This window comes from Capra hircus, chromosome 7 (genome assembly GCF_001704415.2).
Source record: "Capra hircus breed San Clemente chromosome 7, ASM170441v1, whole genome shotgun sequence".
Lineage (NCBI taxonomy): Eukaryota > Metazoa > Chordata > Mammalia > Artiodactyla > Bovidae > Capra > Capra hircus.
The window spans coordinates 38,052,518-38,071,839 of record NC_030814.1 but is presented as its reverse complement, the minus strand read 5'-3'; the positions used below and the strand labels follow the sequence as shown (position 1 = coordinate 38,071,839).

General features: G+C 39.6%; 1 protein-coding gene across 1 annotated transcript in view; it reads right to left on the bottom strand.

Annotated features, from left to right (window-relative positions):
* Positions 1 to 17,801, bottom strand: part of ATP10B (ATPase phospholipid transporting 10B (putative)) — a 332,336-nt gene extending 314,535 nt beyond the window's left edge. The window contains exon 1 of the mRNA XM_018050084.1: positions 17,744 to 17,801. The gene's annotated coding sequence lies outside the window, so the exon portion shown is untranslated. The remainder of the gene's footprint in view (positions 1 to 17,743) is intronic.

Sequence of the window (19,322 nt, the reverse complement as noted above, 5' to 3'; positions counted from 1 at the left end):
AGAATACACAATGGCACGTGTGTGCAAATTTCACCAAAAGTTTGATAGTAATTGGAGGGATCTGGTATTTTTATTGAAATAGGCAGATGCAGCCAAGAAACAATACATTCTTGTGTTCCTGTGTGGTTTCTTCAGTCCAATGAGCTCACACTGACACTATGCCACATCTGAGCAGTCTGAGGTAGTATTAGTTGAGGGATGGAAGTACTTCCCCCAGATACAACAATTCAGGTCAATTCCAGGCAACTTACTATCTGCAAGGCTCTTTGCATTAACAGCAACCAGTGATCATTAATCTCAAAAGCAAAACATGAGACTCTCCTTCTTTCTTCCACATGTTAAGATGTTACATAATATTAATAAATGCTATGACAGCTAATATTCCCTCTCTTTTGGTTGCAGTTAATAGTAATGATGAATAATTGTAAAATGCCATTTTTGAATCAGTCATTGCATTGTACTAGGTAATTACACACGCACCCTCAGTCACTCACTCATTCACTCTCAAAGCGAGGGTTTGAGAGGCTAAGTAACTTATCTAAGGTCATACCATGCTATTGTTACTATTCAATTTCTTTTTCCTTAATTTATTTTAAATTAAAGCATATTTACAACATTGCTAATGTTTCTGTCATAGACATATGTATGTCCCCTCTTAATCAATCTCTTAATAAAACTGTATTTTATAGAGAACTAAAAAATAAGGAGAAAGGGTTCCAGATGCTTGAAACTTTTAAAAGAAAATTTTAAAACAATGTCACTGGAAGAGAGAAATCAGTGATATTTAATCAGCAATGGAGATAGAGTTCCCTAGTTTCAAGGATGGAAGAATGTCAAAGTTTTCTTCTTAGGAGAGTGAATAAGTGTGTAGAACCAGTTTCAGAAATCCAACCTGGCTTAGTGTACTCGAGTCAAGAGGAGGGTTTTATTCCCTTCTGATATGTTAAGGGCCATTTTGGAGGACAACTGTGGTAGAACATTCAAAACTGGATTGAGACCCACGAGCCTTGAATTCTGATTGTTGTTTTGTCTCAGTAACTCTCGCTTTATTTCTCTGAGTCCCAGGTTCACCATCTGTAAACCAAGCAGCTGGCCCAAGTTCCCTTAATTCTCCCTTTCAGAATGGCAGACTCCTTCAACTGGATTTATTAGCACCATACGCTTCAAAATGATTATGCTCCTCTTTCAGCATAATGGGAATATGGTTTGATTGCAAACTCAGCAGTGGGTTTCAGCCTACCGTCTTTCAAGAGCCTATTAATCTGTCCATATGTGAGGTTACCCTGCTACATTCTTTGGGATATAGCACAACTTGGAAGAGAGAATCTGAATCCTCCAAGGTAGAACCAAAATTTAAATCCATATAAATAGAAGTTAAGAAGAAGAAATTTAATTATCTGATTAATTTTTAAAGTCATCAATAACAATGAAATGACAAATTCAGTAGGTGTTATTAGGAGTAATTATGGCAATATCTGAAAAGAAAACAACATCTGTGATTTGCCTGATTAATGGCTTAATGTATCAGGGCATCTGTTAATGGACTAACACTCCTGGCGATCTCGACTGTATGTTTGCAAGATCTGGAAATAAAGAAAGGACTGGTGGAAAAGAAAGGAGCAGGGTTCCAGATTGGTTATTGGTGGTTAAGTTCCTCCTGAGAATTTTGGACTCACCTCTGGCTACCTTGACCAGAATTATATAGCTAATTCAGAGGATAAATGAGCTCTACCAGGTATATGAACTTCTGCAGGCTAACCAACTAGCTTCTCAGAGAGATTGCAGAAATTTTACTTTGCACCTTGTGGTTGGAGATGTGTTACCCCAGCCCTGAAGGCATGCCACAGTAGGATTTTTACTAAAGGTACGCATCATGAAACTACTCGTATGCAAGAGGCTCTTTTGAGGGGGGCGGGCAGGTAGTAGTTAATAATTTAGGGAGTAAATGTATTTTTCTTTAAGCATCAATTTTCTCTTTTGAACTCAAAGGAAAACAAGGTGTTGCCACCTATAGTTGAAAACCACTGCAATGTGGCAGCTTCAGGGTGTATCGAGATGAAACTGGGAAATCACATAATGGTCTCACTCTCTTCCTCAAAGCTGTATTTTCTCACTGTTTTGAGAAGCAGACACAAACTACATCTGTTTCCTCAGGCTGCAATGGCTGAGAGAGGGATAGATTATCGTAAAACATATTCAGGTCCATTCAAACTGCAAGCTTTATTGCATGAGGAAGTAGCTTATCCTAATGAAATCAATTGCAGAAAAATACAACATTCTGTTACGAAAGAAATGTGGATTTCACACTCAGCAAACCAAATGCAGTTTCCAAGGTGATAAAAAGAAAAGTAGTTATGAGCTGGGCATGACTCACAAGTTAGAATTAGTGACCAGAGGAGGCAATGATTTCCCTATTATACGGAAGGGCCAAGTTGCTTTTACTCACCCCAGCAAAGATGACGTCTCTCCTGAGCGGGCTCCATTAGAAACTATGGAAAACTGGGCTTGAAAGCGGCATATTTCTCTTGTGCTGCTTGGCTAAAATATCACCTCTCTTTCCTATTGCATTTTTCATTTCTCTGATTATATCTGATGGTGTCAACGTGAGGCCTTAAGCTAACACTCCCTTGGAAATTCAGAAAAGGAGGAGGCCTGGAAAGAAACAACTCTGACCAATAAAAGAAGGAGACAAATAAGCTGCCTCACTAGAGCCCTGTGAGAAAGAGAAGAATGACCTGACTCTGAGTGTGGGGCCCAGTAACAGAACAGTGAAGGCAGTGTTCTCAACTCGGCTGCGCATTCACACAGCACCATCACTGTTAGATATGGCTCCTGCATAAATTTCTGCTTTCTGTGAATCACTGAGCCAGCAATATAAAAATTCATAAGTGATTCTATTCTCTATACATGGAACAAAAATGACTTTGTCCATTTACCTTTTGCAACGCACAAATTAAGTGTGAGACAATTATAACCTTGTACCTCTCCTTGGGGATTTGAAATATAATTTAGTTGCTGTGTTTCAAGGGCACTTAAGGAAGAAAAGACTCTCTGCAGTGACTGTTATATCCATGCTGGTGATGAATTTACCCTCAAAGCTTCTGAAGTCCCATTTTGCAGTAGTTGTAGTTCTTATTGATTACTGTTTGATTATACAAAATAAGGAAAGTGGGACCAGAATATTGTACTTATGGATCATGTGAATTCTTCAGACATACAGAAAATCAGAATTGTTTATGGGCTTATTGAGAGATTTGAGTCACTCCCTGAAAAGGAGATTTTCATGTATAACATTTTTTAAAAGTGAGTTTTCTGTTTACAGGCCTGGAGAATCCCAGAGACGGGGAGCCTGGTGGGCTGCCATCTATGGGGTCGCACAGAGTCAGACGCGACTGAAGTGACTTAGCAGCAGCAGCAGCTATAAACCAGGTGTCACACTGATGGACAGTTATTGGTGAGCCCATAAAGAAGAAGGTAAAGCAAGCAACAAGCCTTTGTTGATGGTAGCAATAACGAAATACTAAGAAGCTTGGGGATAAAAGGAGATGAAAAATCAACATACCAATTTCATGAAAATGTTTCCACCTGCCCTTGGTTGGTTGCTATGTTTTTTTTTTTTTTTTCTCCAGTTCTTTTTATTTTTATTTTATTTTATTTTATTTTATTTTTTAGTTTTTTTTTTATTTTTTTTTTAATTTTTTTTAAATTTTAAAATCTTTAATTCTTACATGCGTTCCCAAACATGAACCCCCCTCCCACCTCCCTCCCCACAACATCTCTCTGGGTCATCCCCATGCACCAGCCCCAAGCAAGCTGCACCCTACGTCAGACATGGACTGGCGATTCAATTCTTACATGACAGTATACATGTTAGAATTCCCATTCTCCCAAATCATCCCACCCTCTCCCTCTCCCTCTGAGTCCAAAAGTCTGGTATACACATCTGTGTCTTTTTTCCTGTCTTGCATACAGGGTCGTCATTGCCATCTTCCTAAATTCCATATATATGTGTTAGTATACTGTATTGGTGTTTTTCTTTCTGGCTTACTTCACTCTGTATAATTGGCTCCAGTTTCACCCATCTCATCAGAACTGATTCAAATGAATTCTTTTTAATGGCTGAGTAATACTCCATTGTGTATATGTACCACAGCTTTCTTATCCATTCATCTGCTGATGGACATCTAGGTTGTTTCCATGTCCTGGCTATTATAAACAGTGCTGCGATGAACATTGGGGTCCATGTGTCTCTTTCAATTCTGGTTTCCTCGGTGTGTATGCCCAGCAGTGGGATTGCTGGGTCATAAGGTAGTTCTATTTGCAATTTTTTAAGGAATCTCCACACTGTTCTCCATAGTGGCTGTACTAGTTTGCATTCCCACCAACAGTGTAGGAGGGTTCCCTTTTCTCCACACCCTCTCCAGCATTTATTGCTTGCAGATTTTTGGATTGCAGCCATTCTGACTGGTGTGAAGTGGTACCTCATTGTGGTTTTGATTTGCATTTCTCTAATAATGAGTGATGTTGAGCATCTTTTCATGTGTTTGTTAGCCATCCGTATGTCTTCTTTGGAGAAATGTCTATTTAGTTCTTTGGCCCATTTTTTGATTGGGTCGTTTATTTTTCTGGAATTGAGCTGCAGAAGTTGCTTGTATATTTTTGAGATTAGTTGTTTGTCAGTTGTTTCATTTGCTATTATTTTCTCCCATTCAGAAGGCTGTCTTTTCACCTTGCTTATATTTTCCTTTGTTGTACAGAAGCTTTTAATTTTAATTAGATCCCATTTGTTTATTTTTGCTTTTATTTCCAGAATTCTGGGAGGTGGATCATAGAGGATCCTGCTGTGATTTATGTCTGAGAGTGTTTTGCCTATGTTCTCCTCTAGGAGTTTTATAGTTTCTGATCTTACATTTAGATCTTTAATCCATTTTGAGTTTATTTTTGTGTACGGTGATAGAAAGTGATCTAGTTTCATTCTTTTACAAGTGGTTGACCAGTTTTCCCAGCACCACTTGTTAAAGAGATTGTCTTTACTCCATTGTATATTCTTGCCTCCTTTGTCAAAGATAAGGTGTCCATGTTAATTGTGAACTTACATGTACAGTTGGATCCTATTAGAAACTGTTAAGAAGAAACATGGACACAAGAAACGTTTTAGAAGGACTGAAACATCCGAAACATCTAAACTTTAAATAGCTGTAAGGTACAAGCTAGCAACTTTTGAGAGCATAAAATCTGCCTAACAATTGAGACAGTCTAGAAAATTTTCAGAAAGCACTTGACATTTCACAGCTGTCCATCTGCTAAAAAGAAGAATGCTTTGCAAGTCCTGGTTTCTTTCTCTCCCTTTTCTCAGAGCTCCATGGTTTCTTGGCACTAGCATGACCTGGACTCACAGATTTGGTACATCACGGAGTGTTAGCATCAGAATTGGAGGTTGTTTGGCTCTGCTTCCTTGTGCTGTGGCAGAGGACACTGAAGCTTAGAGAAGTTAACAAATCTGCTCAAGGCACACAGGAAACAGAGACAGGCCACAAACCACATCTCCTCACTTCTAAAGCCAGTGCTCTTCCTCTCACCACTTCCCCGATGAACAGAGAGGTGCGCACAAAGCTGGGATGAGAAGATTTAGCATATCAATCTCTTGATAATCATGGGGACCAATGGCTACAGAGTACTCAAAGCATAAGCTCATTTTCCAAGCTACTTAGAAACTGTAAATATTGATACTAACAGGCATGTGCCAAGTTATTTGCATCATGAAGTTGAAATTAAATATCTCTGTCCAGCTAATTGGAACCCTAATGACAAGTAATAGATAGCAGAGACTCTGTTCAGTTTTTGCTAGAGAGGCTATATTTCTTTCATCTGGCTGCTGGAATTTCTCAATAAATCACACTAAAAGATCACACATGACAGCATTTTATGTAGTTCCTTTTGCCTGCCATCAACTTTTCTACACTTAAGTGAATTAATCATTTTTGTATCTGGATTTCTCATTGGATGTATCATGCTCTTCATGTGTAATTTTTAGAGTTTGTCATGGTTTAGCCCTTATATTCTTGTAGCCCCAAATCACCAACTAAGAGGCAATAGTTGGGGTTTCCCAGGTGGCTCAGTGGTAAAGTATCCATCTGTCAAAGCAAGAAGCAGTGGTTGACAGAAACTTTTGTTTCTTCATCTCCCACCCACCCATACCACACGACCAGGATAAATTTCATATGCTTAAGGCCCATTATTTACTCCATGCTGTGCAAATTTTACTGGTGGTAACTGTAACTATTAATGAGTGGTTACTCTGTGCCAAGCACTGGGGTAAGTAATCTACATAATTAGACTCTTTTAATTCCTGAATATCCTTAACAGTTTGACTTAATGATTCCTATAAAAAAAAACTCATAAAATTCTTCATATGTTAACAGAAGTAGTTGCAGGGAAAAATCTTGTAGTCACTTGGATAAGTCAGTGCTTATTTGTCTTGATTTTAGTCAAGAGAAAGTCAAAGGTCTAGACAAATCATCACTGAGCAAGCAGTTAAGTTCAGTTCAGTTCAATCGCTCAGTCGTGTCCGACTCTTTGCGACCCCATGAATCGCAGCACGCCAGGCCTCCCTGTCCATCACTAAGTCCCGGAGTTCACTCAGATTCATGTCCATCAAGTCAGTGATACCATCCAGCCATCTCATCTTCTGTTGTCCCCTTCTCCTCCTGCCCCCAATCCCTCCCAGCATCAGAGCATTTTCCAATGGGTCAATTCTTCGCATGAGGTGGCCAAAGTACTGGAGTTTCAGCTTTAGCATCATTCCTTCCAAAGAAATCCCAGGGCTGATCTCCTTCAGAATGGACTGGTTGGATCTCCTTGCAGTCCAAGGGACTCTCAAGAGTCTTCTCCAACACCACAATTCAAAGGCATCAATTCTTCAGCGCTCAGCCTTCTTCACAGTCCAACTCTCACATCCATACATGACCACAGGAAAAACCATAGCCTTGACTAGACGGACCTTAGTCAGCAAAGTAATGTCTCTGCTTCTGAATATGCTATCTAGGTTGGTCATAACTTTTCTTCCAAGGAGTAAGCATCTTTTAATTTCATGGCTGCAATCACCATCTGCAGTGATTTTGGAGCCCGCAAAAATAAAGTCTGACACTGTTTCCACTGTTTCCCCATCTATTTGCCATGAAGCGATGGGACCAGATGCCGAGTAATGTTTTAAGTGCTTGGAATGGAAAATAACTTGAGGCCTTTTAGCTGGTTAACCAGATGCAACACTGGTTGAGGACTAATGAACAAGCGTTGGAAGAAGTACTGAGTAATAACAAGATCATGAGGAGGAGTTAGTTACAGGAGAGACTAGCTGTGAAACTAGTGCCTTCAGGACTGAAGTATGGGGATGGACCACAGGGCAGTAGCCCGGGACAGTTACATCTCTGGAGACGTAACATGATGGAACATGGTTCATTTACCAGCTCTCCCCTTGGGAAGAATACAGTACAAGCAGCCTGAGAACGAGGTGAGATGCCCTCAAGGGCCAGGCATGGACACTCCTCCTAAATCAGTATTCTCAAAGAGAGGCGACTTTACCCACCCCCTCCCCCCAACAGAGGACTTTCGGCGCTGTCTGGAGACATCTTTGACCATCATACTGTGACGGGGAAACCACTGGCATCTGGTGAACAGAGCCCAGAGATGCTGATAAACATCTGACACTGCACAGAACATCCTCTTATGATGAAGAATTACCGGGCCCAAAATGTCAATAGTGCTGAGGTTGAGAAATTCTGCCTTAAATGTTCTCTGAGCAGGGAGATCAAATCAGGTGCTCTGTGACAATCTGGAGGGGTGGGAGCGAGGTTCATGAGAGAGGGGACATATGTTTACCTATGTCTGGTTCATGTCAATATGTGGCAGAAAACAGCAGAATGTCATAAAGCAATTATCCTCCAATTAAAATGAAGTACATTTAAATTAAAAAAAAAAAACAAAACTGTTCCCTAAATTCCTGAGGTGCTGGGTCAAGCTAACCACAGAACTGAATCACTGACTAAATGAGTTTGGTGAGTCTTGTTTACCTTTCTGCAACCTAGGCTTTGCTCTTTCTCTAGACAGTTATTGAACAAACTTCTAAAGATGAGCACTTTGAAGGAGTATGAAGTCTTAGGCTGGGTTGCTAGCAATTAATTTGATTTCTGAAATAATTTTCAAAAGCAAAGACAAAATAATGATGAAAAGCCTTTATAGTAAGAAGTATTGAGGGGGCAAGGGCAGGCTCAGCTGTAAAACAGCAGAAACTACAGAAAACCTCAGTGGATGATGAGTTCTCGGTCATTTGTCATCAAGTAATTTATGTGATATGCAGTGTTCCTAAACCAGATGCGACAGAGTGGTAATTACCTGCACAAATATTTCATTTGGTCTGCACAGAGTTAAATTTTAGATTCACTGGCAGTGTTAAACATTGGGATGCTTCTCATGGTAATACAGATTATTATTATTATTTTTTTTGTGGAACTCAATTAGCCAAAGAACTGACAACTGTGGGTTGTTTCTCATCAGTCAAGAGCTGTCCATTGCTGAATGGTGCTGCCTGGACAGGACATGAGCCGCCCCATTCCTCAGCTGAACTGCTTCTGGAGGTTATATTACCTGTCTGGTCCTGATCACAATCTTAGCTTGCAACTTCTGTCTTAAAAAAATTCATACTCTTCTTTTACTTTCCTCTTTAGGGTGACCCTATATAATGATAGTGTCTTTTGCAATGTATGCAGTGTTGCCTAGATTGATTTTCATTCAGTCACTTTTGCACCATCTTTTGGCTATGTTTGTGTTAATTACAATTATGACTTTTGGATGACTTTGTTTTTCTTTTTCTTTCAATTTTTCTGGTTACTCAAAAGGTGACTAAATAGTAAAAAATGACTCACTGTTAACCCACTGGGATGGAAAGCCACCACAATTCCTGTCCTACCCATTTTGTTAGCTAAATAATTTTTGATACATAAAACATGAATAAAATAGTTCCCAAACAAATATTTTGACCATCACTTAAGGAAACTTGGTAAGCATAATTTACTGAGATCTATATAAAATTAGTTTTAGAATAAAATACTGCATAGTGATATTGAAAGTGAGAAACAAAGTTCAAATAGATATTTTATACTGTCAGATCAAGTCATTAGAAGGTCACAAAAGAAGCTTGTGAACCAGTATTCCTTTATACTCTTAAAAATTATTTAGGGTTTTTTGTTTATGCATGCTATATCCATCTACACTTACTGTATTAGAAATTTAAAATTAGAAAAATCCAAATTATTTATTCATTTCTTTAAAATAATTAGTGAGAACTTTTCTAAATCTTATTAGTTGTTTGGATTCATAGAAGACATCTGCATTCTCACATACATTTATCCACTCGTTCTGTTGCATCACGTTGTTTTGCTTGAAATCCAAGAAAATCCAGCCTTATACATAGTTATAAGGCGGAGCACTCATGGGCCCCCAAAAGAGCTTTGAGAACTGTGGTTACCTTTATGTGTTGACTTGCCTATGCTACAGTGTCTGTTTATTCAACCAGGGACTAGTCTAGGTGGTGTGGAGGTGTTTTTGTAGGCGTGACTAAAGCCCATAATCAGTCCATCCAAAATAGGGCCTGATTCAGTCAGTTGAAAGGACTAGGAAACACAGCTGTGTCTTCTCAGAAGAACAAATGCCATCTATAAACAGCAGTTTCAACTCATACTTGAGAATTCCAGCAGGCCAGCTAATGGCCTTCCCTATGAATGTCATACTTGCATAGCTAGCCCACCAATCATGTAAGCCAATACTTGCAATAAATCAATAAATTCTCTGTGTGTGTGTGTGCGTGTGTGTGTGTGTGCATGTGTGTGTGTGTGTCTATGTGTGCGTATAAAACATAGTGGTTCTGTTCCTCTGGCTGAACTCTGACACAGGAACGCTCTTGGGGGTCCTCACACCACACTGTGAGAATCACTGATATAAGATATACTTTATAAAGTCTTTGATGTCAGTTACCCAATTGGCTTAACAAAATAATTCTATGAAATAATTCAGTGAAACTAAGCCATGCCATGTGGGGCCACTCAAGATGGACAAGTTATGGTGGAGAGGTCTGACAGAATGTGGTCCACTGGAGAAGGGAATGGCAAACAACTTCAGTATTCTTGCCTTGAGAACCCCATGAACAGTATGAAAAGGTAAAATGATAGGATACTGAAAGAGGAACTCCCTGGGGCGGTAGGTGCCCAATATGCTACTGGAGATTAGTGGAGAAATAACTCCAGAAAGAATGAAGGGATGGAGCCAAAGCAAAAACAATAATCAGCTGTGGATGTGACTGGTGATAGAAGCAAGGTCAGATGCTGTAAAGAGCAATATTGCATAGGAACCTGGAATGTTAGGTGCATGAATCAAGGCAAATTGGAAGTGGTCAAACAGGAGATGGCAAGAGTGAACGTCGACATTCTAGGAATCAACAAACTAAAATGGACTGGAATGGGTGAATTTAACTCAAATGACCATTATATCTACTACGGCGGGCAGGAATTCCTCAGAAGAAATGGAGTAGCCATCATGATCATCAGAAGAGTCCGAAATGCAGTACTTGGATGCAATCTCAAAAACGACAGAATGATCTCTCTTCATTTCCAAGGCAAACCATTCAATATCTCGGTAATCCAAGCCTATGCCCCAACCAGTAACGCTGAAGAAGCTGAAGTTGAACGGTTCTATGAAGACCTACAAGACCTTTCAGAACTAATACCCCAAAAAGATGTCCTTTTCATTATAGGGGACTGGAATGCAAAAGTAGGAAGTCAAGAAACACCTGGAGTAACAGGCAAATTTGGCCTTAGAATGTGGAATGAAGCAGGGCAAAGACTAATAGAGTTTTGCCAAGAGAACGCACTGGTCATAGCAAACACCCTCTTCCAAGAACACAAGAGAAGACTCTACACATGGACATCACCAGATGGCCAACACCGAAATCAGATTGATTATATTCTTTGCAGCCAAAGTTGGAGAAACTCTAAACAGTTAGCAAAAACAAGACCAGGAGCTGACTGTGGCTCAGATCATGAACTCCTTATTGCCAAATTCAGACTTAAATTGAAGAAAGTAGGGAAAACCACTAGACCATTTAGTATGACCTAAATCAGGTCCATTATGATTATACAGTGGAAGTGAGAAATAGATTTAAGGGCCTAGATCTGATAGACAGAGTGCCTGATGAACTATGGAATGAGGTTCATGACATTGTACAGGACACAGGGATCAAGACCATTCCCATGGAAAAGAAATGCAAAAAAGCACAATGGCTGTCTGAGGAGGCCTTACAAATAGCTGTGAAAAGAAGAGAAGTGAAAAGCAAAGGAGAAAGGGAAAGATATTCCCATTTGAATGCAGAGTTCCAAAGAATAGCAAGGAGAGATAAGAAAGCCTTCCTCAGCGATCAATGCAAAGAAATAGAGGAAAACAACAGAATGAGAAAGACTAGAGATCTCTTCAAGAAAATCAGAGATACCAAGGGAACGTTTCATGCAAAGATGGGCTCAATAAAGGACAGAAATGGTATGGACCTAACAGAAGCAGAAGATATTAAGAAGAAGTGGCAAGAATACACAGAAGAACTATACAAAAAAGATCTTCACAACCCAGATAATCATGATGGTGTGATCACTCACGTAGAGCAAGACATCCTAGAATGTGAGGTCAAGTGGGCCTTAGAAACATTACTGTGAACAAAGCTAGTGGAGGTGATGGCATTCCGGTGGAGCTATTTCAAATCCTGAAAGATGATGCTGTAAAAGTGCTGCACTCAATATGCCAGCAAATTTGGAAAACTCAGCAGTGTGCACAGGACTGGAAAAGGTCAGTTTTCATTCCAATTCCAAAGAAAGGCAATGCCAAAGAATGCTCAAACTACTGCACAATTGCACTCATCTCAATACTCTTGCCTGGGAAATTCCATGGACAGAGGAGCCTGGTGGGCTGCAGTCCATGGGGTCGCTAAGAGTCGGACATGACTGAGCGACTTCACTTTCACGCATTGGAGAAGGAAATGGCAACCCACTCCAGTGTTCTTGCCTGGAGAATCCCAGGGACGGGGGAACCTGGTGGGCTGCTGTCTATGGGGTCACAAGAGTCAGACATGACTGAAGCGACTTTGCAGCAGCAGCAGCACACGCTAGTAAAGTAATGCTCAAAATTCTCCAAGCCAGGCTTCAGCAATACGTGAATGGTGAACTTCCTGATGTTCAAGCTGGTTTTAGAAAAAGCAGAGGAACTAGAGATCAAATTGCCAACATCTGCTGGATCATGGAAAAAGCAAGAGAGTTCTAGAAAAAACATCTATTTCTGCTTTATTGACTATGCCAAAGCCTTTGACTGTGTGGATCACAATAAACTGTGGACAATTCTGAAAGAGATGGGAATACCAGACCACCTGACCTGCCTCTTGAGAAACCTATATGCAGGTCAGGAAGAAACAGTTAGAACTGGACATGGAATGACAGACTGGCTCCAAATAGGAAAAGGAGTATGTCAAGGCTGTATATTGTCACCCTGCTTATTTAACTTCTATGCAGAGTACATCATGAGAAATGCTGGGCTGGAAGGAGCACAAGCTGGAATCAAGATTGCCAGGAGAAATCTCAATAAACTCAGATATGCAGATGACACCACCCTTATGGCAGAAAGTGAAGAGGAACTAAAATGCCTCTTGATGAAAGTGAAAGAGGAGAGTAAAGTTGGCTTCAAGCTCAACATTCAGAAAATGAAGATCATGGCATCTGGTCCCATCACTTCATGGGAAATAGATGGAGAAACAGTGGAAACAGTGTCTGACTTTATTTTGGGGGTCTCCAAAATCACTGCAGATGGTGATTGCAGCCATGAAATTAAAAGACGCTTACTCTCTGAAAGGAAAGTTATGACCAACCTAGACAGCATATTCAAAAGCAGAGACATTACTTTGCCAACAAGGGTCCATCTAGTCAAGGCTATGGTTTTTCCAGTGGTCTGTTATGGATATGAGAGATGGACTGTGAAGAAGGCTGGGTGCTGAAGAATTGATGCTTTTGAACTGTGGTATTGGAGAAGACTCTTGAAAGTCCCATGGACTGCAAGGAGATCCAACCAGTCCATCCTGGGTGTTCACTGGAATAACTGATGTTGAAGCTGAAACTCCAGTACTTTGGCCACCTCATGCAAAGACTTGACTAATTGGAAAAGACCTTGATGCTGGGAGGGACTTGGGGCAGGAGGAGAAGGGGACAACAGAAGATTAGATGGCTGGATGGCATCACCAACTTGATGGACATGAGTTTGGGTAAACTCCAGGGGTTGGTGATGGACAGGGAGGCCTGGCATGCTATGGTTCATGGGGTCGCAAAAAGTTGGACACAACTGAGCAAGTGAACTGAACTGAATAATTCTATGAAGTAAAAGGCAGAAATCATTATTTCTATCCCCAGAGATGATGTTTATTAAATTCACATACCCATCAGAGGCTCTTAGTCTCGATCCTTAACAACAGCAACAATTCCAGTACTCCTATCCTTCAGCAAAATAACTGTCAATATGTTTGCAAGTATACACACAGATCTGGATGTAGGTCAAGAAACAGCAGTGAGAACCAGACACAGAACAATGGACTTGGTCAAAATTGGGAAAGGAGTACGTCAAGGCTTTATATTGACATCCTACTTATTTAATTTCCCTGCAGATACATCATGCAAAATATCGGGCTGGATAAATAACAAGCTGGAGTCAAGATTGCCAGGAGAAATATCAACTTCAGATATGGAGATGAAACCACTAATAGCAGAAAGTGAAGAGAAACTAAAGAGCCTCTTGATGAGGGTGAGGGTTAAAAAAAGAGTGTGAAAAAGCTGGTTTGAAACTAAACATTCAAAAACCTAAGATCATGGCATCCAGTTCCATCACTTCATGGCAAATAGGTGGGGAAACAATGGAAACAGTGACAGACTTATTTTTGGGGCTTCAAAATCACCGCAGATGGTGACTGCAGCCACAAAATTAAAAGATGCTTGCTCGTTGCAAGAAAAGCTATGACAAACCTAGATGACATATTAAAAAACAGACATCATTTGCTGACAAACGTCCCTCCAGTCAAAGCTATAGTTTTTCCAGTAGTCATGTACATATGTGAGAGTTAGACCACAAAAAAGGGTGAGCCCAGAACTGATGCTTTCAAATTGTGGTGCTGGGGAAGACTCTTGAGTCCCTTGGACAGCGGGGAGATCAAACCAGTCAATTCTAAAGGAAATCAATGCTGAATATTCACTGGAAGGACTGATGCTGAAGCTGAAGCTCCAATACTTTGGCTACCTGATGTGAAGAGCCAACTCATTGGAAAAGACCCCGATGCTGGGAAAGATTGAGGGCATGAAGAGAAGGGGGTGACAAGAGGATGAAATGGTTGGATGGCATCACTGACTCAATGGACATGAGCCTGAGAAAGCTCTGGGAGATAGCGAAGGACAGGGAAGCCTGGTGTGTGATAGTCCATGGGGTTGCAAAGAGCTGAACAGGACTTTGCGACTGAACAACAACACAGATCTAGACAGTCATATTACTTAATGCACACACACCACACAGAAATACTTTAGAAAAAGTAGATGGGACTTAAAACCTTTAAGTTGGTTTCCTACAAAAAAGTGATACTAAAGAAACATAGGGCTTTGTTTAATGCTCAAGCAGCTTATAATGTGCCCGGTAGAATAAGATTACTCACTCCTAAAGGTATGAGATTCAATGAGATTAGGAATTTGATTCTTTACCAATAATTTTTAAGTACCAGGCTCTGGAATAGGGCTGTTTTCATCTTTTTCAGCTACTGCCATTATGGAATGGATCCCCTATGCATATATTTGATGCTCCCACTACTCAGTGAATTTATGGAAGACAGGAATAGTCACTGACCAGCGGGTGCTTAGTAATAATAACCTGTTCACTGAATGACTGAGGATGCCAAGGATGGTGCAATATCCAGACATGAAAACAAAGAGCAAAAGTGAGAAAGTTTGGAGAAATGAAAAAACCAAAGAGCTTAAAGAAGGACTATGGCTTTTAAAAAAGAGGAAACTGAACTGGAGACAAGAGTGTGTATCCAAGACTAATACAAGAGTTATGTGAACAAATGAAAGGCTTCCATTCTAGGAAAGACTTGCCAAGGAGTCTGTCTTTCGGTAGGAAGAAGAGGCAGAATAATATCATGACTGAGAGAATAAACTTTAGTCAGACAGATGTGAGTTTGGGTCTTAGTTACATCACACATTAGCTATATGATCTTGGGTAAATTGCCTAACATTTTTGGCCCCAGTTTCTACAACCATGAACTTCAGTTACTGTGAAGATTAAGGAAGTACATATAAAGTACATCACATAGTGTTTAGCATAGAGTAAATCCAGTGAGTGTTGACTGCCATGATTATTAATGTTACTACTGCAATTATTATTAATTCTAGAGGCAGTATGCAGCCCATGGGGGGCTTTTAACTGGGATGGTGACAGGGAGACACCTGTCAATTTTGAAAATATATATGATGCTAGTTAGAATGAATCATTAAAGGGAAATATTGAAGCCAAAACAATCAGGAAATTACTTTAATAGTACAAGCACAAAGAAGTGACAGGGGTAATTAATATTCTAGCCCACCGCTCCTTCCACTGGATCAGCCAATACACAACAGATTGGACTTTTGCATTTCATTATTCTAAATAGGAGCAAAAGTTCTCTTTTTAAGCATAATTGGGAAAAGAGAAACTGTATAAAATTTTGCAAGCATGTTTAAATTCAGTACATCATTGGTCAGATTTAGGGGAGAATGTTAGAAGCTGAAAGTTGCAAATTTTAGATTGTCAACTTTCTGACACACCTATTACATTTTCAAGTTCTCTCTGCTTACATGGCAAATTAACTAGAGGTTCCCAGGAAATGAACTGCTAAGGAGGCACCAGTCTAGGCTAATAATAAAAAGCAAAACTGCTTACAAGACACATAAACATCTTTGTGTACGTCTAGGATCTTCTAAGAGAGAAACATAGCTGGATATGTGATATCTACAGAGCTTACAAATGGTGGCTATTCACATTCAGGGAAACCCGCATGTTAATATCTGGGTATGCTGGCAGTAAAATCAGCTGACGACAGGTAAGTAGACTAGTAGGTTAATAGGAGGATTCACTTGCCAATACACGGCACTGGTCACAATATATGAACAAGCACTCTTCTTGTTAATATAGCACTAGTCTTTTTATGCCTGTATCCAATAAGTAATAAACACATCTTTCAATTTTCAGTCTTAGTGTGATGTTTCATCTTTATTTTTGATGCAGATCAAAACTACAATAAGTCACCACCCCATACCGGTCAGAATGGCTATCATTAAAAAGTCTAAAAATGAAAAATGCTGGAAAGGGTATGGAGAAAAACGAACCTTCCTACACTGTTGTTGGGAATGCAAATTGGTGCAGCCACTATGGAAAAAAATATGGAGTTTCCTTAAGAAAGCTAAAAATAGAGTTGCCCTAAGATTCAGCAAGCCCTTTCCTGGGCATATATCGAGGAACTGTAATTTGAAAAGATATATGCATCCTTATGTTCATAGCAGCGCTATTTAAAATAGCCAACACAGAGAAGCAACCTAAATATCCACCAGTAGATAAATGCATAAAGAATATACAGTACATATATACAATGGAATACTACTCAGCCATTAAAAAGAGTGAAATAATGCCATTAATAGAAATATGATGGACCCAGAAATTATTATACTAAGCCAAGTCAGACAGAGAAAGACAAATACCATGATATCACTTTTATGTAGAATTTAAAATAAGATGCAGATGGATTTATCTACAAAACAGAAACTGACTCAACAGACATAGAGAACAGATATGGTTGTCAAGCAGGTAGGTAGGAGAGGCATGGATTGGAAGTGTGGGATTAGCAGATGTAAACTATTAAACAGTACATAGAATGGGTAAACAAAATAGCGTTAAAGCAATGAACTTGGAATAACAACTTAAAATGAAACAGGCCTTAGGTTTTAAGTAATCCAATGTTAGCATATCACAGATAAAGGAGACAAAGACTCAGGGAAGTTAAGTAGGGTCATGAATCAAGGTTTCCACCAGGAGTATCTTGTAACTTTCAATCAAATGTACTTTTGCCACTTCACCCTGTCTCAATGTGGTCACATGACCACTGTCTTCCTACCCAGCTGTTTTCTACCTATCTACTTTAGCAAAAAAGAAAAATTTACTGGCTCAGAGAACTGGAATGTCCTGAGACCCAAGGGCTCCATTGCATGTTTTAAGCAGGCTTTCTCCATGCGGTGGCCAGATGGCCTTTGTAAACTCCAGACTCATACTGACTCAACTCAGAAGCCTCATTAGAAAGTCTTTCCTGACACATTTTATCTTGTCAAAGTCTCAGGAAAACCTCTGATTGGTTCATTCTGGATTGGGTACCCAACTTCACCAGCTCATACAGCAATACATTCTCTGTGCCAACGTCTTTTAAACCACACTGAATATATTATTCACAGAAAAGAGGATTATCTAATTAAAAAGAAGTCAGGGATTTTAAAAACAGGTGCAAGCAACAAATATATATTATAAAATTATATTAACAGCTATATATTATAAACGTACTTCTAAAACAAAACCATATGGAAAGAAATATCTAAAAACAGAAGCTTACCAAACACAGGACGTCAACTATGGTAATGGTGTTGCTTTTCTTCTTTTAAATAATTTGTGTCAATTTCTGTAATGACAAAGATAAAAATCTCATTTCAGGAGATGAAGGATTGATTCACTATGGCTTACATCATAATAATTGTTTTTATACACACTCAACATACAATATTTTCTATTCTCTGCACAGGGTCTGGCATTCAGTGAATGCTCATTCTCATTCTTTGCACACATACAATACAGAGCTTGATTTGTGCATCACCTTTCTATCACCACACACTGACAGTGTCATTCACGTCATGAAGTCTCAGTTGAAAGACACCATGGGCTATACGCTGTTCCATATTTTTGATTTTCAATGTTTGAGCTTTTGAATGCCACAATTTCCAGAATGACTTGCCACTTGCTCTGGGATTTCACAGCACATATTCCCCATTCTCCTTATACTTCAGTGGAATTTCTATTATTCAGATTTTCTTTCTTAATTTCAATTGACATGAACTTTGGTTATTATGTCTGAGAATTTCACGACTATAGCTCAAATTTTGTCATCTGGTAAAATTAGGTTTCTACAATGTCACTCGAGAATAACCACAGACTTAAATGAAGCACAAATTGTTAAGAAACTGTCACCTGTCTAATTTCATTGGAGATCAATGAGGCAGAGTATGATCATAGTTAGGAGACAGGACTGTTTAAACAGTTCTGGGTTCAAATCCTACCATCTTACTGGCTGCTGTTGTTGCTAAGTCGCTTCAGTCGTGTCCAACTCTGTGCAACCCCAGAGACGGCAGCCAACCAGGCTCCCCCGTCCCTGGGATTCTCCAGGCAAGAACACAGGAGTGGGCTGGCTGGTCTTAGTCAAATTAGTTTACACAATAAGACTTAATGACCTCATCTATAATGTGGGACAGCACCATTATCTAATTCATAGGTAATGCATGTAGAGGGTATGGTACTCTTTGAACTCTAAATACAGCTTAATCATTATTATGATAGCCATTGAAGAAGGCAAGGGCACCCCACTCCAGTACTCTTGCCTGGAGAATCCCATGGATGGAGGAGCCTGGTGGGCTGCAGTCCATGGGGTCGCTAAGGGTTGGACACGACTGAACGACTTCACTTTCACTTTTCACTTTCATGCATTGGAGAAGGAAATGGCAACCCACTCCAATGTTCTTGCCTGGAGAATCCGAAGTAGCTTATTTATGGGCAATAAAATAAAGAGCAGAAATAGCATCTGCTGCAGTTTGCAAGCACAAAATAAAAATGCACATATTTGTTTGTGAACGCTGATTTTACAGATAGACAATTTTTATATTTTTCCCAAGAAGCCTTCCCACATTTCTTTGTTTTCATTTGTCCACCTCCTTTTGGATTCTTTATAATCACTTTTTAAAAATAGTTTTGAGGTACAACTGACCTTGTACCTCAAATAAAAATTGTCTATATTTAAGGTACACAAAATGATTTGATATACATATACAAATGATAACCATAACCAAGCCAGTTAACATACCCATCACTTCACTTAGTTACCTTTTTGTGTGTGTGTGGTGAAAACACTTAAGATCTACTCTCCT